This window comes from Dromiciops gliroides, chromosome 1, assembly GCF_019393635.1.
Source record: "Dromiciops gliroides isolate mDroGli1 chromosome 1, mDroGli1.pri, whole genome shotgun sequence".
Classification (NCBI taxonomy): Eukaryota; Metazoa; Chordata; class Mammalia; order Microbiotheria; family Microbiotheriidae; genus Dromiciops; species Dromiciops gliroides.
Window position 1 is genome coordinate 679,837,463 of NC_057861.1, and position 19,203 is coordinate 679,856,665.

Below are 19,203 nucleotides of genomic sequence, written 5' to 3' on the forward strand. Positions count from 1 at the left end.
ACATCAGGTAGATTTGCTATGGTTTACATGATTACAGGTTTCCAGATAGTTGAGTTGTTGCAACCAGAACTCCAGTTTAGCACTATCTGGTAAGCTGGTTGTGATGTGTATGACCTCATCATGGGGCTAGTGTGTGGGGGTTCTTTTTTGGGCCACCTCATTTCTGTGTGTTTATAGAGACACCAAAGAAAGCATAGGGAATAGTAGTTGAGTGCATTAAAGGGATGGAAAGAGCTGGAATTTGTCAAGAAAAGAAGATCCTGGGGTAAACTGAGGTGCATTATTGATACTTAAAAATAGAACATAAGGATTTAGGAAAGTGTTTTTTGAAATAAGTATAACAGAAACATACATAGACTTTTTAATCATTTTTTTTTGTGTGATTAGGCTCGGTTTGGCAGGAGGGGGTCAAGCTTTAGTAGTTTGTAATTTTTTGACTAAACAAAGGAATCACAATAGTTGAGGCAAGGTATGAACAGAAGCTTAATGCATTAGTGGCAATTAATTCCTTACATTCCAATAACCTCTAAGATCCTTTTCAGCTCAAAATCAATATTTCTATTCTAAATGATAAAAGGAATGAATTCACAGAAACTTGGGAAGACTTGTATAAACTGATGCAAGGTAAAGGTGAGAACAATTTATAGAGGATAGGCAAGAAGTAGCAATGCTTTAATAACTTTTTGAAAATTATTTTTTCCTTATTTTTTACCATTTACAAGACTTGATTTTTCACACGTTAATTCATTTCCTAAATATGCTATATATGATACTACAGTATTGCAAATTAAAAACAAAAAACAAAGGAGTTATTAAATACTGAAACCCCTTTGTGACTTTTGGCCCACCCTGTACAATGACTACAACCCTAGAAGTAAAAACAACTTTTTACTTATTTTTTTGAAGGGAAGATAATAAGAACAGAGAGGAAGGATTTGTAAAAGTAATGCCAAAACAAAAAGGTAAAGAGCATTAATGGAGAATCTTTTTTAAATGCACAACTTCAGGTGATATTCAATCAGGATAGCTTTAAAACTAATGTGTTACATTTGTCATACGCTTTTTTAAAAAAACAAAGGTGTGAATAAAGATACATGGTTTCATATACAATCTCTTTTTCTGTGCTTTTTTTATATAAGGAAATATTCATGTTTCTTGGTGTTTGTCAAGTTCAGAACAATTTCTTTGTAATCTGAAAAGGAAAAAATTGAAGACTCCTGTGGTTATTTAATGAAAACTACAGAAGGTATGCGTAATAACTAGATAATAGAAACAGTCCCAGTATCTCAAATGATTGTGAAAAAGGAGATAGGCATACTCAGACTGGAATTCCAAAAAGCCCTGATTTTTTTTTTCAGTTTGATGGTATGGGCCAATTATACCAAAATAGAATCATTCAAAAAACCTAATACATACCATAACCATCATGACCAAACATATTCTCTAATAGTATATCACAAAAAGTATAAAACTATTCAGGATCCACACACAGCAGTATATGTGGCAGCCATTGCTAAAGTAAGAACCATAAACAAATAGGTAGTTACCAAAGAATACACATAAGGACAAGGCATCAAACACCACCTTGGCAGAAGAAAACTGAAAGAGCTATTTAAGACATATGAGGAGCAGCTAGATGGCGCAGTGGATAGAGCACCGGCCCTGGATTCAGGAGTACCTGAGTTCAAATCTGGCTTCAGACACTTAATACTTACTAGTTGCGTGACCCTGGGCAAGTCGCTTAACCCCGATTGCCTCACTAAAAAAAAAAAAAAGACATATAAAAAAAATTTTAAATATCCAATACTCTCTGCTAGTACTTCACTCCAAAGAGAGTAAAGAAAGGGGAAAAAGACTCATATATACCAACATAATTATAGCAGCTCTCTCAATAGTACCAAAGGATTAGAAACTAAGGGAACATCTATCAACTATCATCTATTAACTGGGGAACGAATAAATATAGTATGATATATTAATATAATGGAATATTATTGTACTATAAGAAATGATGGAGACAGTTTCAGAGAAATCTGATATGAATTGATGCAGTCAAGTAAGCAGAACCAAAACAGTTTATACTGTATCAATTTTTTTTTCCAGAAAATATGAGAAAGGAAGGAAAGATATAAGATGGCAAGAGCTAGTTAAAGTATTTTAAGAATGGAGAAAACACAGGCATGTCTGAATTCAGGACAGAGAACTATTTGACAGAGAGAGGCTAAAAATTAGAGAGAAAATAAGGATGATTAAGAATGCAATCTTCTGGAGAAATCAGAAGGGGATGAAATCCAGTATAGATGGAGAAGGTCTGATCTTGGCAAGAAGTTAAGGAAAGGAAAAAAGGTGGGAGATGGTGTCAAAGGATTCTGATATGAAGAGAATGAGGCTGTGTAAAATTTCTGGTCTATATGGTTGCAATAAGTCTAATACCTAAAAAAAAAGGTAATTGGACCAAACAAAAAACATAAAACTCGTACACTAGTAATATGATGAATGACAGAACAATTACATTAACATTTATTAAGTACTTAAGATGCTGGTCTATGCTAAAAGCTGGGAATAAAAATATGAGCAGAAAGAAAGACAACCCTAATCCTCAAAGAGCTTATATTCTAATAAGGAAGACAATACATAAAAAGGAAGTGCTAAGAGGGTTAAAGAGAAGTTAATCACATAAAGGAACAGTCCAAAGGGTCAGGAGCAAAGCCAAGAACCGAATGAAGGAGTAAGCATAGCTTACTTGGGCACTTCCTCAAAAATGGAGATTCTGAGAGTAACTCACCAAACAGAAGAGAAGGCCACAAGAGTAGCATGAGAAGGCTGCAAGGGGTAGTGGCGTCTTCCAGAGTGAGGTGACTGAGACACAGAGGAGCAGTCCAGAGAGTGAGGAGAGAAGTCATAAAAGGAGTAAAGGAACAAGCATTTATCAAGCATCTACTATGTGCCAGGAACTACGGTAAGTCCTGAGAATACAAAGAAAGACAAAAACACATTCATTCCCTTACCCTCAAAGAACCCACATTCTAATGGAGGAGACAACATGCAAGCAACTATGAAAATACAAGATATACAGTGTACGTGGGAAATAATCTCAGAGAGAACCAGTAGTGGGACAGAACCAGTAAAGGACGCTTGCAAAAGATGGGATTTGATCTGAATCTTAAGGAAGTACAAAAAAAAAAAAAAAAAACAGAAGCAAGGGTAAAAAAAAAAACAACAGCATTTCAAACATAGGAGACAGCCAGTAAAAAGGCACTAGAAGAAGTGACATGTACATGGAACAGCAAAGAAAACCAGTACTGTAAATTACATGGAGGGGAGTAAATTGTAAGATGGCTGTAAAGATACGAAAAATCCAGGTTGTTAAATGCCAGAGAATTTTATATCTGATCCTGGAGGTGATAGGAAATCACTAAAGTTTAATTGAGGGGAGTGGCATGGTCAGACCTGTACTTAAAGAAGATCAACTTGCTAGTTAAGTGGAAGATGGACTGGAGTAGGGAGAGACTTGAGGCAGGGAAACCAACCAGAAGGCTACTGCAACAGTCCAGGTATGAGTTGATAAGAGCCTGTACCAGGGTAGTGTCAGTGTAATTGAAGAGAAAGTAAAAACCAGATAAGATCCATGATTATTGACTCAAATGCTTCAGAGCAGTGCATGAAGAATTGCTAGCAAAACATTTTACCAACTCGTTCTCAAATACAAGGCTGATCCTAACAAAAAGCATCACATATCTATTACCAAAAATGAGAACAATGATCCTATAATACAGGCCTTCAAGTATATGTTAATATGTATTCTATACATTTCACTGACAGCTTACATCACTAACAAAAATGCTACAAACACAAGAAAACAACATATTGGCTGGGATATGCCAAAAAGTCCCAGAGTTATAAAGAGCAACTTATTATAGATTCAATAATTACTGGACAAGCTGCTCTAAAGCACCATAAGAATTATACAGGCTTTGTTAATTATTGAAAAGCCTTTGATTTAGTTCTGCACTCATGGCTTGGTCACATATTACAAAAATGTAAAACAGACCGAAGCACAGTGAGGAAGTTAGTGGGGTTTTTTTGCCCTTGAAAAATTGTTTTCTATTTAAAACATACCACGAACACAGTAATAGCAAGAACAATTCACATGAAACGTGGCATTTTTCAAGACAATTTAAATACATTATGTTTTTGCCTTTTTAAAAATCCATCATCAGGGCAGCTAGATGGCACAGTGGATAGAACACCGGCCCTAGAGTCAGGAGTACCTGAGTTCAAATTTGGCCTCAGACACTTAACACTTACTAGCTGTGTGACCCTGGGCAAGTCACTTAACCCCAATTGCCTCACTTTAAAAAAAAATCCATCATCATCATCACTCCTAAACAGAAGTACATATGGCTTCTAAATTAAAGAGGAAGACAAAATAAAATATCTTATCACTTGATATACACGTGTGACATCAAGCTTTATGATACCACCAAAAATACATTAAATAGCTTATTCAACATATGGAATCTTTCTCCAATGACATCAGCCTGATATCCTTTGGACTCAGTAAGTCAACAAATATTTATTAAAAACTTATTTTGTGCCAGGCACTATGCTAAGCAATGGGGCTACCAAAAAAGGCAAAAAACCAAACAAATAGAAACACTGTTCTCAAGGAGTTTAGAGGATAAGGAAAAAGACAACATGCAAATAAACAACTGTATAAACAAGGTATATACAAAATAAACCAGTGTAAAATTGTTACTGTATGCCAGAAAAAGAAAGCAACTGAAGGCTTTGAACTTAAATCTGGAGGTCACACTATACATAAAGATATGTATAGACAGATAAAAGCAATACCTACAAATACCTTGGTATCCTCCAGGCAAGACACATCACAAGCATAAAGATATCAAAGAGAAAGCTGTATAACTGAATACACTAGAGACTTACTGATATGCTGAAATCAAAGCTGAGAGCAAAGAATATGTTTAAAGCAATTAACAGCTATGCAATACCAGTTTTAATGTATGCTTTCAAGAATGAAAAATAAACCATAACATAATTGGAAAGGATTCTAACAAAAATCAATACAATATTAGCAAAACAAATGGCCCATCAGCTCAAGGCAGCCATAAAAAAATTAATACTTATTCAACAAAAAAGGAAGAAGAGGATTAATAAACACTCTTGGAGCATATTATCAACAGGTCAAATACCTACAGAAACATTTTTGGTGTAAGCAAAAGTGCTCTTGATAAAGTCTATGAAATAAGAACTAAGAATGGAGTCAAAAGACCGTTCATGGGCAACATTCACATAAATTTGGCTAACATTTCAACAAAGAAGCATCAAATGGCTGAGTTTTATAGATTTTTTTTTTGGGTGAAAACAGGGTGTTACAAAAAAGGCCAGCTATAGTTTAGATCTAATATTGTAACAAAATGAGATGCATGTAGCTCATTCAACCATTCAATAAAGATTTTCTCTGCCATAGCATAGAAAAGATACTTAATAAGGAAATAGCATATCCACCTCCAAAAGGAAACCTATCTCTGTTCAATAGTAAGCAGGGAAAGGTGTGGTGACTTAGGCAGTTTTTCCATAATGTCTGAAAGGCCTGAAGTCCATAGGTCTTTTTATACACTTGGATGAGTGAGAAGTTATGCCCACCTGAGCTTTAGTTCCCTGAGCCAATTAAATCTCATGTACAGTTTCAATAGCTTTTAAAGAGAAACTAGGGGCAGCTAGGTGGCGAAATGGATAGAGCATCGACCCTGGATTCAGGAGGACCTGAGTTCAAATATGACCTCAGACACTTAACACTTACTAGCTGTGTGGCCCTAGGCAAGTCACTTAACCCCAATTGCCTCACCAAACCCCCCCCCCAAAAAAAAGAGAAACTAGAGGTTTATAATAGAATTTAGTACCAGGTCACTGACACTAGAAATTACATAAGGGTTGTCTGTAAGGAGTTCAAACTTAGTATAAGTCAATGTATATTATGCAAGGAAAATGATAGAAACTGTGCAACACATTACTATAGGCTGTAAAAATTTAGTACTTTCTGACTACCTAGCAACACCTGATCTGGTGGCTAGAATTATACATTAAGTTCACCATCTTTCATGCACTTACAGATTGCAAATCCCCATATTAGTTTAGAGACTTTGCAAAGGAAAACAAAATCACAAGAACATATTGTCTCTGAAGTCCTGTCTGCTATTGGAGTTGTACCAAGGATGGTTTGAATGAGTCTACAGAGGATAAACTTATAGTCTAATACTTTTATTCAATATAAAAAGCAGATTGTTTTAATCCACCACTTTATCCAGTTGCCTGTAAAATATTAAATATAAAATGATAAGAGGAAGAAGTAAGGCCAAGATGGTGGAAAGCAGGAAAAAGTACCACAAGCTCCCCTCTACAAAATTCTTTCAAACATCTAGAAAATGCACCAGACTAAGTCCTGATCAGTAAATCCAAGAAAATGTCACAGGGAATCATTTTTTCAATCCATGTTGGTATAGGGAGATAGAGAGGTCTGTGGACAATGAGGACAGAATATGGCCAGGAGTGGCTCCCACAGAGCATTCCAGGGCTCATAGATTGAAAGAAAACCAAGATTCTGCACCAGGGGCAAGATGAAATCCCAGACCCACACCAGGGCACTGCAACCTCATGCAAGGTGCAGGAATAAGTGCCAAATAGCAACTCTGTCAACTACTATCCAACTCTAGGTCACAGATCCAGGACCAAATGAGGAAGGGATCTGTACCCAGAGGTGACTTTCCAGAGTAAGGAGTGGTCCCAAACCCTAGGCTTTTTGCTGGCAAAGAATAGTTTCAGAAGCAAACAGTAGCTGTATGACTCTAGCTGAGCAGAGTCAGAGATCCAACTTCTAGTCAAGTCTGCAACCTACAGAGGTATCAGAGTATGAATACTAGACCAAAGGGAAGCCTAGTAGTTCTGTGACTCCAAACCTGAAGAGCTGGCTAAAAGTAGCCAGGTCCACCAGCAGTCTACTGAAACTCCAAAGCCCACAAACCTGTTGTTCAAACCCAAACCCACATCAGGAACTTGGAAGAGCTCAGACCAGGGGGAAGCCATAAGACTTGCCCTAGATCTTTGGAAACACTGAAAGCTGGTAGGTCCCTAGCTTGAGCTGTCTCAGATCTTGGAAAAACACAACAGCAGTAGTACCAACCTAGACATTCTCTCCAAAAGTGCACAGAGTCTGGTTCAGACATCAAATCCAAAGTCATAAAGTAGACTTCAAAAGTGGAAAAACAACAACAACAACAAAAAGAATCCCACCATAAAAAACTATTATGGTGATAGGGACACTCAAGCCACAAAAGAGAGTAACTCCAAAACACCTAAAAGCAAAGCCTCAAGGAATAAAATGGCAGGAGAGCTACTTGTCCCAGGACCATTTCCATATGGAAAAATATGAGAATGAAATAATAACTGACATTTATACAGTACCTTAAGATTTGCAAATATTTTATATGTATGATCTTATTTGATACTCAAAATAACCAGGGGGTCCGGAGGCAGACATTATTATTTTACAGATTAAGAAACAGGCTAAAAAGGGTTAAATGACTTGCCCAGGATTACACAGCTAATAACTGCCACGGGCAGGATTCAAACTTAAATTTCTCTGTCTTCAAGTTCAGAGTCCTAGCCATTATTCCAAGCTACCTCTCAATATTATCTTTTAACATGGGTGTGAGAAGCCTTCTGACTTTATATTACACATGTACTGTAGAAATTGGTACTCAAAGGAGCAACGGATATGATAAAGAATAGCATCAACCTTGTTCAAGTAAGTTAGTGAAAGACTCAGACCTAAGTCTACCTGTCAATAGAGAGCAGAAAGGACGATTTCCTGATTATACAGTTGGTACAGGTGGTGAATGGATTTAAAGCAAGGAGAACAGTCAAGGAAATAAGAGCAAAAATCACCCTTAACTAGCTCCTTATCTATGGAATATTTAAACAAAACAAGAGACTATACTGGACCAAAAAGACTCCATTACAGAAGCACTAGGCAAGATGGAAGATGGCATGGTAGTGAGAGTCCCTGAACTATGATTCTGAGTGGTTGTCAACCCATAGAATGTCCCAAACCTGGAGAAGCTTTCTGGGCACCCATATGTGAGGGAAGCCCTAAAAAAATCTGTGGTATCATCATCATGAAGTAATATCTTCACTACAGTCAATGGAATCCCATTAAGTAGATGATCTCCATGAGTTACTACTTCCAAAATATGTTATCTCTTGGCAGTCAACCTTCTGGTGATAACCCTCTCTGTGTTTGAATAGGCTGATCCTCAGACGAAAAATATATGGTCTGTTACCATGTCACTGCTCCAAGATTTTTCAGCTTGATAGGATTTGCCAGAGCTAAACTAAGCTGACATAACCTTTCAGAACTCAGAATCACCCCAACAATGTGATGAAGCATAGGACGTGAGAAATAGACAATGTGTCCAGTATCACATGTACATTTAATAATTAACGATACTATGTTTGGTTACTTTATTATCCACCTATTTTACTAAGTGAGAGATACTTCTATTCATATTAAGATAGGACAAGAGAAATGCTAGCTAAAAAGGAGACAGTGAAAAAAAAAGGTTCTTTGTAAAAAACTGTATGGGAACAACTTGGTTTGGTGACAAGATATCATAAAAGGCTCAAGACTGCTATTTTTGGTGACAATAATCAAAATAATAACTCACTAACATTAACAACAGTGTGGCCCCTGGGGCAATCACATCTAGAGGGACAAAATACAATTCTTTAGGTGACATACTTCAAAAAACATTCTGGGGTCTAACCAAATAGAGATTTACTGTACCCATAGAAATGAGATGAAAAAAATGTAAGGGCCCTGAGTATGGTCCTAGCAATAGACCATAAGGAAGAGGTGGGGGAGAAAATAGGCATTTATTAAGTGCCTATTATGTGCCAGGCATTTGCTGAGCAATTTACACTTATTATCTCATTTGATCTAAGTGCTATTATTATTCCTATTTTATAGTTGAAGAAACCGAGTTAGACTGAAGTTAAATGGCTTGCCGAATGTTACAGAGCCAGTAAATATCTGTAGTCAAGATTTGAATTCAGGTCTTCCCTCCAAACCATGATGATGATGAAGATAGCTAACATATAATAATATTCATAATAATAGCTAGCATTTATACAACCCCTACCATGTGCCAGGAACTGTGCCAAGTGCTTTACAAATATTATCTGATTTGATCATCACAGCAACCCTGAGAGGTAAGTGCTATTTTTATCCCATAACAAAGAGGCCCCTATACATGGAACAGATTTTCTCCTTACCTTCCCCAATAAATTCAGTACACTCCTCTAAACTCTCTTATTTTCCACCAATCACCCTGCTCATAATCTACAGTCATTCTTGAGCTTTCTCCCTCTTCCTCACCTCTCATATTCTATCAGTTACCAAGTTTTGTTGATTCTACCTCTACAGGTAGATAGATGGCCAGTGGATAGAGCATTGGGCTGGAAATCAGGCAGACTCAGCTTCCTGAGTTCAAATCTGGCCTCAGACACTTACTAGTTGTGAGACCCTGGGCAAGTCACTTAGCCTCATTTGCCTTAGTTCCTCATTTGTAAAATGAGCTGGAGAAGGAAATGGCAAACCACTCCAGTACCACTGCCAAGAAAACCCCAGATGAGGTCATAGTCAGACATGACTGAACACAACAACCTCTACAGCATTTCTTGCATGCATCCTCCTTTTCTCTACACTCACACTACCAACAACCCTAGTTCAGGCCCTCATCCCTTCTTGCCTGGACCCTTGCATTAGCCTCCTAATTGGTCTCCCTGCTTCCAATCTCTCCCCTCTCCAATTCATTCTCCACAAAGTTCCCAAAATAATCCTCCTAAAGCACACAACCGACCAAGTCACCTTTCTGGGCAAAAACCTCCAGTGGTTCCCTATTGCCTCCAGGGAAAACGCCTTATCCTGGCTTTTAAAGCCCTCCACAAGCTGACTCCCATATACAAACATTTCACATTATTCCCCCTTTATACACTTCACATTCCAGAAAAAATGTCCTACTAGTTGTTGGAACAGTCCTTAAATTCCCTTTAGGCTCAGCTTAATACTAATTACTACTCATTGCTCTTTCTGATGCCACCCAATTGTTTCTCCAGCTTCAAATTTTCTTGTATTTATTTATCTGGATACTTGGGGTTTTGTTGTTCTTCAGTCCTGTCTGACTCTTGGAGACACTATTTGGGCTTTTCTCAGCAAAGATAGTGGAGTGGTTTGCCATTTCCTTCTTCAACTCGATGTTATAGATGAAGAGCAGAGGCAGACAGGGCTAAGTGACTTTCATAGAAGCTCACACAACTAGTAAGTGACTGAAGCCAGACTGCTCTCACAAAGACTCACCTTCCTGACTCCAGGTCTGGGTTCTATCCATGGCACCACCTAGCTGCAGGTGTACTTCTGTATCCCCTAGTAAAATGGACTTATTTTGGTTTTGTATCCAACCCAGTGCCTTGCACAGGGTAACTGTTCAGTAAACATTGGATGAATTAAATTAAAAAAAAAAAACAGAAGGAACCAGAACTTAAAGATCATCTAGTTCAACTCTTTAAATGTACAGATGAAGAAAGTAAGACCTAGAAAGAGAAAATGAGTTGTATAGTCACACAAGTAGTAAACAGCAGAGCCTGGACTAGAATGGGAATCTTACTCAAAATCTAAGGCTCTTTCCACTATGGCATGTTTATATTATTGCTTTCCTTACTGTGCCACAACCATTCAAACAACCCAATTTTCCCCCACTTCCATGTACAGAAGCTAGGTCCTAAAAATATATAATCCAGTGGAGAAGAAGCTCTAGGAGACTGTATCAAACTGGGAAGGTTTGATCCCAAGCCCAGCAAGAGACTGTATGTGCATCCCCTGGGAACCAGCCTAGTAATTTTGGATTCCTCACCATAACTCATGGAGAATACACACAAGTGTGCAATCTGCATCAACAGAAAGGGTATCCACATGATGAAGTCATGGGCTTTTGAAATATAAAAATAATTACTAAGTTACAAAGCATTCTACTAGAATTTGGAAAGGGGAAAACACAAAGATTAAATATGTCACTGTCCCTTACCCTCATGGAGCTCATTGGGGGGGCGGGGGGAAGGAGCTGAGGAAGATAAGGATACAATGTATAACTATAATAAAAGATAGTACATAAAAAGTACATAAAAAAGATGAAATTAAGTGATATTCTGGGCCAGGATAGGACTAAGATCTTTAAAGAGTGAAGGAACCATGAAAGGAGTAGTATAAAAAACAGCCCACCACCAAAAAACAAAAATTCTAACATCAAATTCAGAATTTGGAAAATATGAAATGCAAATACCTCCTTTGAAGCATAATCATCTTAACACCTAATAGAAGTGAAATCAACAGTAGATTTTCAAGGTATATTATCAATTCAAATGTTAATACTTTGGTCAAAGATCACGGTAAAGTTTTTAACATTCCAAAGTAATTTGATCTGTGCAAACACCAGACTAAAATAAAATATTGTCAAGGATGAAATCAAGGGGGCAACTAGGTGGCGCAATGGTTAGAGCATCGGCCCTGGAGTCAGGAGTACCTGAGTTCAAATCCGGCCTCAGACATTTGACACTTACTAGCTGTGTGACCCTGGGCAAGTCACTTAACCCCAAGTGCCTCACCAAAAAAAAAAAAATTAAAAAGGATGAAATCAACAAAGGAAAAACAAATGAATATAACTTCTACTTTACTTCACAAAACAGGAATGTTACTGATAAGTTGCCTACAAAGTCATATTCCTAAAGTAAATCCAGTTTTCCTACTGACTTTAATTATAAAATTGGAGGCATGGTAATGCTTCAATTATCTGACATTGTTGGAGGAATATGGTATTTCACCTAAGTAAGATTTCCAGACAGACTTGTAAAATGTTACAGTAGTTGGGAGGACTATCCCCAAAAAGTTCCTGAACTGTGCATATCCTTTGAGTCATGGACACTATACTCTTAAAGAGATCAAAGAAAGAGGATTGATAAGTACCAACACATTTATAGCAGATCTTTTTGTAGTGACAAAGAACTAGAAATTATGGGGACGCACATCAACTAAGTAATGGCTGAATAAAGTGTGGTATATGAATGTAATGGAATACTATCATATTGTAAGAAATGATGAAAGGAAGTGTTACAGAAAAACCTGGGATTACTTATATGAACTGATGCAAAGGGAAATAACAGAACCTAAACAACTTATACTGTAACAACATGTAAAAAGTGAGAATTTGTTTTTCATAACTATGAATATTTTTCACATAGGTTTTGTTTTTCTTTTTTTAACTGGAAGGAGGAGAGAGGGAGAAAAAAATATTAACTGAAAACAAAATTTAACTTTAAAAAATTTAGACAGTAGCTAGAAGGAAACTTGGAGATCACCTCTCTTGTTTCATCCCTGTTTTACAAATGAAAGAATTCAAACCCAGAGATACTGAAACTTATCCCTTCAAAATAAAGAAAACCATAAAACTCTATCACTGTAATTTTGGGTTAATATCATTTTGACTTCTGATTCTTCTCTGCTAGGCAGTCAGCTTTTAGTTCTGCCACTTTGTCTGTTTTAAGCAACCCCCTCCATTCTTTTCTAGGTTGCTATTTGGAGTGAAAATTAGCTAACAAACTATTTCTATGCTTTGGTTAGTCATAGGTTCAAAATTTAGAGTAAGAAGGTATGTCAGAGGCCATCTAGTTTACCTCTCTCATTTAAAGATGATAAACAACAGGGCCAGAAAGACTGAAAAGCTTGCTAAAGTCACACAGGTATTAAGAGGCAGAGTCTTTTGACCTGAACCCAGGGCCTCCAAGACCTGTTCTTTCTACTGAACCATGATGCTGCCCTGGCTCTGAGGCTTCATTTGCTTATTTCTAGTTTGGAATGTGTTTTGAGGACTGGTTACCAAAGGAGTGGCCCTCTAGATAAGTATCAGGATACACATCTAGAAAAAAGTTTTTTCTGTAACAAGTAATTAAATCAGGGGCAACTAGGTGGCGCAACGGATAAAGCACCAGCCCTGGATTCAGGAGGACCTGAGTTCAAATCCAACCTCAGATACTTGACACTTACTAGCTGTGTGATCCTGGACAAGTCACTTAACCCTCATTGCCCTGCCCCCCCCCCCAAATAACACCAAAAAAAACAAAAAACAAGTAATTAAATCACATTTGAGAAAGCAGAAAGTCATTTTAAAATTGTATATCTGAAGGGGGAAAATTTTATAAAACATTAATTTTTTTTAAATGTTAATGCATATATAACTAAAGGAAAGCTTCCAACAATTAAATGGATATATCTTCCATGGAGGAATTATAGGAAAACAAGGAAAGTATAACAATATAATGAACTGAACACTGTACAGAAAGATAATAATTAGCTCTTCGGTCTCTCAGGTCCTGGTTCCTAGCACTTTCTGGAAATTATAAGTTTTAAGGGGGAAAAAATCATGGAGACTGAAAGGAGAACATAGAAAAACATAACAGAAGCAACAATTCAAAATTCAACACTATATGAATAAATGTAGAGTTAAACAAGTAGAATTTGTTTGGGTTAAAGTAAGAAAGGCTTAAAAGTTAAAAGGCAACACTACACAAAGAGACAATTCTTGATAAACTATGTATAATATACACAGGCCTGGCATACAACGATTCAACTTCAACCTTCTATTTAGTATTTTAATCCCTCGGCCTGTCCTTTGGAACCCATATCCATGATTTCTTTATAAAACACTGCAGCACTAACTCTGGATGTGATATAGTGAAAAGACCACTGGCTCTGCAATGGTGGAATTCTGGGTTCAACTACCACTTCTGACATTCCCTGTGTGGTGACTTTTGGCAAACCACTTAACTTTTCCCAGCCTCAGCTTCCTCAGCTGTAAAATGAGACTGGCATGTATCATTTCTGATATCTCTTCTAGCTCTACATCTGTGATCCTGTTAACTCATACAGTAACTAGTTGAATGGTCCTCTCCTCACATTCTCCCCATTTTTCCACATAATCGTAGCAGGAGGAGGGAATCCGGCAGAGACAAAACAAGAATTAAGCTACAGCTGCTCCGGGCAGATGCATGGAAACTTTTCTAAAATTCTAACATGATCAGAAAAATCAGCAAAATTAAGAAAAATATTTTTACCAGGCAGAAAGAACACAAGAGAAAAAGAAAAATCCTGCTAGGCAAAAGATTCCAAGAAAATGAACTATCCATAAAAACAGTTAAATTACTTCAATAACAGAGACAAAATGTCCACAGTAAGTAGGCTGCTTCCCAATTGCTTAGAATTTAAAATTCTTTAAAACTATATTCAGTACATGACTTAAAAAGCAAGGAGCAAAATATCCTGGAAAGATTTCCATTCAAAATGATCAAAGTATTAATATTAACTAACTTTTCCCTACATGATACAGGTAAAGTACCCTTATGTACTTGATATTTCATTTGATCCTCACAACAATTCTTTAAGGTAGGTGATATAAATATTACTAGGAAACCGAAGCCCAGAAAAATTGAGAGATTTGTTCATGGTTTTGTAGTTTGAATAGTATTAGAGTGAGGAGCTAAATCTAGGTCTTCTATCAGGACTCTTCCCACTATGCCAAATGAGGTTTTTTACTTTAGTAGGAAGGTACAATGGCAACAAGCTCCTCATTTTCTGTATTTGTTTTTTAAATTAACTGAGGAGATATTCCTACCTAAAATGTATGCTAATCCTTAGCAAATATGCCTCTCAAAAGCACAATAATTTTAAGTGACAGATTTTTAATGATATTCTTTTAATACAGATTACTTATTCTTTTGCATTCATCTTTCTTCTCTCCATTGCCAGTACTTTTTCCAACCCAAGCCTATCTTATAAACATCTTATTTTTGTTAGATTTAAGTTTATTTGTAAAAGTGTCTAGGGTCTCAGATCACTTGAACTCTAAACCAATACTGTTCCAAGTATCTTAGAAATTAATGAAACATTTTCTAATAATCTAGAATTGTTTCAGTCATAGTAACATTATTCAGGTGCTCATCAAAAATTTAAAGAATAATTTATTTTGGCAGTACAGAAGAAAACCTCCAAAAAACTTTTTGATTTAGTGTAATACTTAGTTTTGATATCAAACCCTGGCTTCCAACCAATTTTTAAGGATTTAGCAATAAGTTCTTATAGAAATAATACAAAAAGACAATCCCTTCTTGCTCTTATCAGGAACTTGTGTAATATAGTAACAAATTCTTAAATAACTGCATTTGCATTAAATTGGCCCTGAAATACAAAATCAAATCAGTATTACATTCAATTACAAACTCTTTGCTACTTATCAAACTAAGAAAGCATTTGTTTATATTCAGGATAATCTGTCCAGTTATAACTCATCCCTTATTCCCCACATTTCTACTAAAACATAAATCATTTTAATATAGCACAATTTTGTCTTGATAAGTATATTAAAAGGCTGAGTATAAAATAAAGCAATCTAAGGTAGTACAACTCAAATCATACACCCCCCCCACCACCACCTCCCTCTTTGCCCTGGAAAGAATGTCACATCTAACCCATTTTATCACATTTTGTTGTTTGTCTTGTTTTTAACTACCTTTTCAGTAACTATTAAAATTCAGTTATGTTAGAAATTTCTATTTGCAGTTTTAAAAAACAGATTATCAGTGATAAATTGTGGATGTAAACAAAATGAATACAGTTCAGAGGGTGGTATAAGATCAAAGAACTTAACAACCACGACTCTAATAACAACAATACCTTGTCATCATAATCTTACATACTACTTCCAAAGCCATTTGCAAACTACCTTCAGGTAGGTAGCCCAGGAAACACCATAACACTAAAGGTTTTAAGAACTAAATACATAATAAACAAAAAAAGCCATTCTAGCTTCTTGACATTTAGTGTCAATTCTCTAAAACCTGTATGCTAATACTAGTAAAAAGACAACTCCTAAAATATTTTGGTCAAAAATGGAAAACAAAGTAAGACTAATTATTTCAGCTATGACACTTTCTCTAGCTGGGAACACTATTATTCACAATGAGACAAAAGATTCATAATGTACTATATGTAGTATTATATATAGATATATATGTATATGTGTGTATGTGTGTGTGTATGTGTGTGTGTGTGTGTGTGTATATATATATATATATATATATATATATATATACACACACACACACACACACACATACACACACACGTATATATAGAGGTGAGGAAAATGTAAAGCACCTTAATTAGAAGAAACAAACTCTAAAATTAACCTTACAGAAAAACTGGTTATAAAATTCACATCTCTCATGCAACTATAAAAATGTGTCACACTGCTTAACTCTTTTAATCTTTTATTAAAATACCTCTCTGTACACTGGATCTAATACTTGACATTAGATATCAAACCTATAAAGACTCACTGGTACTCACAGACTTTGTTTTCTATTAAAATCATAATATCAATTAAACCTGGTATTCCTATACCTACCTAACAAGTTTATTACGAGAAAAGTGCTTTGCAGATACTAAAATGCTATAAAAATGCTGACCAGTCTTGATCATTTAGTTTCTCAAATGGCTAAGAGTTTATTATCCCCTTTAGGGACTAACACTTTATTTTAACCCTTTTGGATGGAAATTTCTCTAAAATGTATCATATATTTCCATTACTTTTTTTAAAAGGTTAGTGAATAGGATTTGGCCTTTTCTTTATGATTCAGGAAGATTACTTGTCAAGTTATTTGTTCAGGTAGAGTTAAAACTAATTGTTCACAACGGTATATTCCAACTCTGAGATTCTATCATTACTATGCAAACATCAATCACTTTAACCTGTTGTGATACACTTTATGCCATAAGAATTTATTGAGCTATCTTCCCTTACATCAATATGGCTCAAGATTGCTATTTTTTGAGCTGGCTACTTCTTGTAGCTTTTCTGTCTGCTCCCTGCTTCCAGACTTGAGCTGTCAGTGTGTCTGCCTATGACAATCCTGCTTCTAATTTGCCTCTATGGATTTGGAAACCAAATCAACAAGCTTCTTTAAGCCATAAGTAAAGTAAGTTTGAAGGCAGCTAGGTGGCACAGTGGATGGAGTGCCAGGCCTGGAGTCAGGAAGACCTGAGTTCAAATTCAGACTCAGACACTTAATAGCCATATGACCCTGGGCAAGTCACTTAGCCTTGTTTGCCTTAGTTTCCTCACTTGTAAAATGAGCTAGAGAAGGAAATGGCAAACCATTCCAGTATCTTTGCCAAAAAACAAAACCAAACCCAAATAGGGTTGAAAAGAGTCTGTCACAACTGAAACGACTGCACAAAAAAAGTAAGGTTGAGTGGAGGGCCAAAAGGTTTATTTTATTAATACATAGACTTTGTAACAAATATTTTGGAAGACTAGATGCCTGTTTTGCTTACTTCCTGGTTTCTGAGATGTGCTTTCAATAGACTGGCTTGCTGAATAACTGGCATACTGTTGTGTTGATATTGTCACTCCCAAATAGATTATTTTAATGCCAATGCCATAGTAAAAATCTCAATGTTAGCTTAACGGTAGAAAGGAGTCCAAAGTACTATAATCTGTCTCAAGATATAATTTTAATATACTAGATTTTGTTTTTAAAAGAAAGTACATTCTATACAATAATGACCAGTTCTCAAAAAGTGGTCCAGTAATGCCTAGAGTCAAAGCTATTTTCATAATAATACTAATTTTAATGCAGTAAATATCAATAGATAAGATCTTTTGGGAATGTCCCCAGTAATTAAGCGTATAACGGGGGTTTTGAGACCAAAAAGTTTGAGAACTACTGGACTATAAGAACATTAGCAAAATTCAGGAAGAAAAGCACTAGTCTCATCAGAGCAGTGTCACAAAGAATACATATGCAAAAATTAAATTAAAAATGAGCAGTAAAATCCACATATTTCCTCAGCAGCAAAATAGTTGACACCTTAGTACTCCTTTAAAAATCACTAAATTTCTCAACTCTTTGAGTCATCCTGTCATTTCATGACTTCTTACTGGGATATACACATACACACAAAAAATTCTCACTCAAAAATACCCACCACCAAACCACTGCCTTCTGCTCCTTAAAAGACCATACTCGATTCCCCCCCCAAAAAAAAAATTAGATTTCTATTGCTTCATCAGTACCAAAGCATAAATGGAGCAAAATTACCTTCCTAACAAACTAAGATACAAAACTGAAACAGTAAAATATTAAAAAGTCATCAATGCCACCTTCCAATAAAACTTCCTAGAGAGATCAATGAAAACCCCTTAAATAGTGCCAAACACATTATAGTAACTAAACTATTAAACAATTAATAACATTAATATAATGATTTTTAAAATATTTACTGTAGGTACATACTCTAGGTATGTACTTGTAAATACATAGCCCATATTATTTTTTAAAGCCCAGTGTGACTTTTTAAAAGGCTGAAAGGTTGAATACAATTATAAAAATAAACTCCGAACTAATCAGAAAACAGTGAAAATGAGATTCCATTACAGTCTCAACATATACCTCCCATACTGCAGTGACCAAGAGAAGATTTTTTTCATAAAAGTATTTTATTATTTTCTAGTTACATATAGAGATAGTTTTCAATATTTGTTTTTCTAAGATTTCTAGTTTCAGGGGCAGCTAAGTGGCACAGTGAATAAAGCACCGGCCCTGGATTCAGGAGTACCTGAGTTCAAATCCGGCCTCAGACACTTGACACCTACTAGCTGTGTGGCCCTGGGCAAGTCACTTAACCCTCATTGCCCCACAAAAAAAAAAAACAAAAACAAAAACAAGATTTCTAGTTTCAAATTTTTCTCCCTCCCTCCCCTCCATCTCCCTTCCTCAAGACAGCAAGCAATCTGATGTAGGTTATATATGTACAATCACATTAAATATATTTCTTCATTAGTCATGATGTGAAAGAAGAATCAGAGCAAAAAGGAAAAACCTCAAAAAAGAAAAACAAAAAAATAGAAATAGCATGGTTCAATCTGCATCTAGATTCTACAGTTCTTTTTTTTTCTGGATTTGGAGAGCACTTTCCATCATGAGTCCTTTGGAACTATCTTGGACCATTGTATTGCTGAG

General features: G+C 36.0%; 1 protein-coding gene across 4 annotated transcripts in view; it reads right to left on the minus strand.

Moving 5' to 3' along the window:
* Positions 1 to 19,203, minus strand: part of SFMBT1 (Scm like with four mbt domains 1) — a 182,305-nt gene that overhangs the window by 157,348 nt on the left and 5,754 nt on the right. The window lies entirely within an intron of this gene.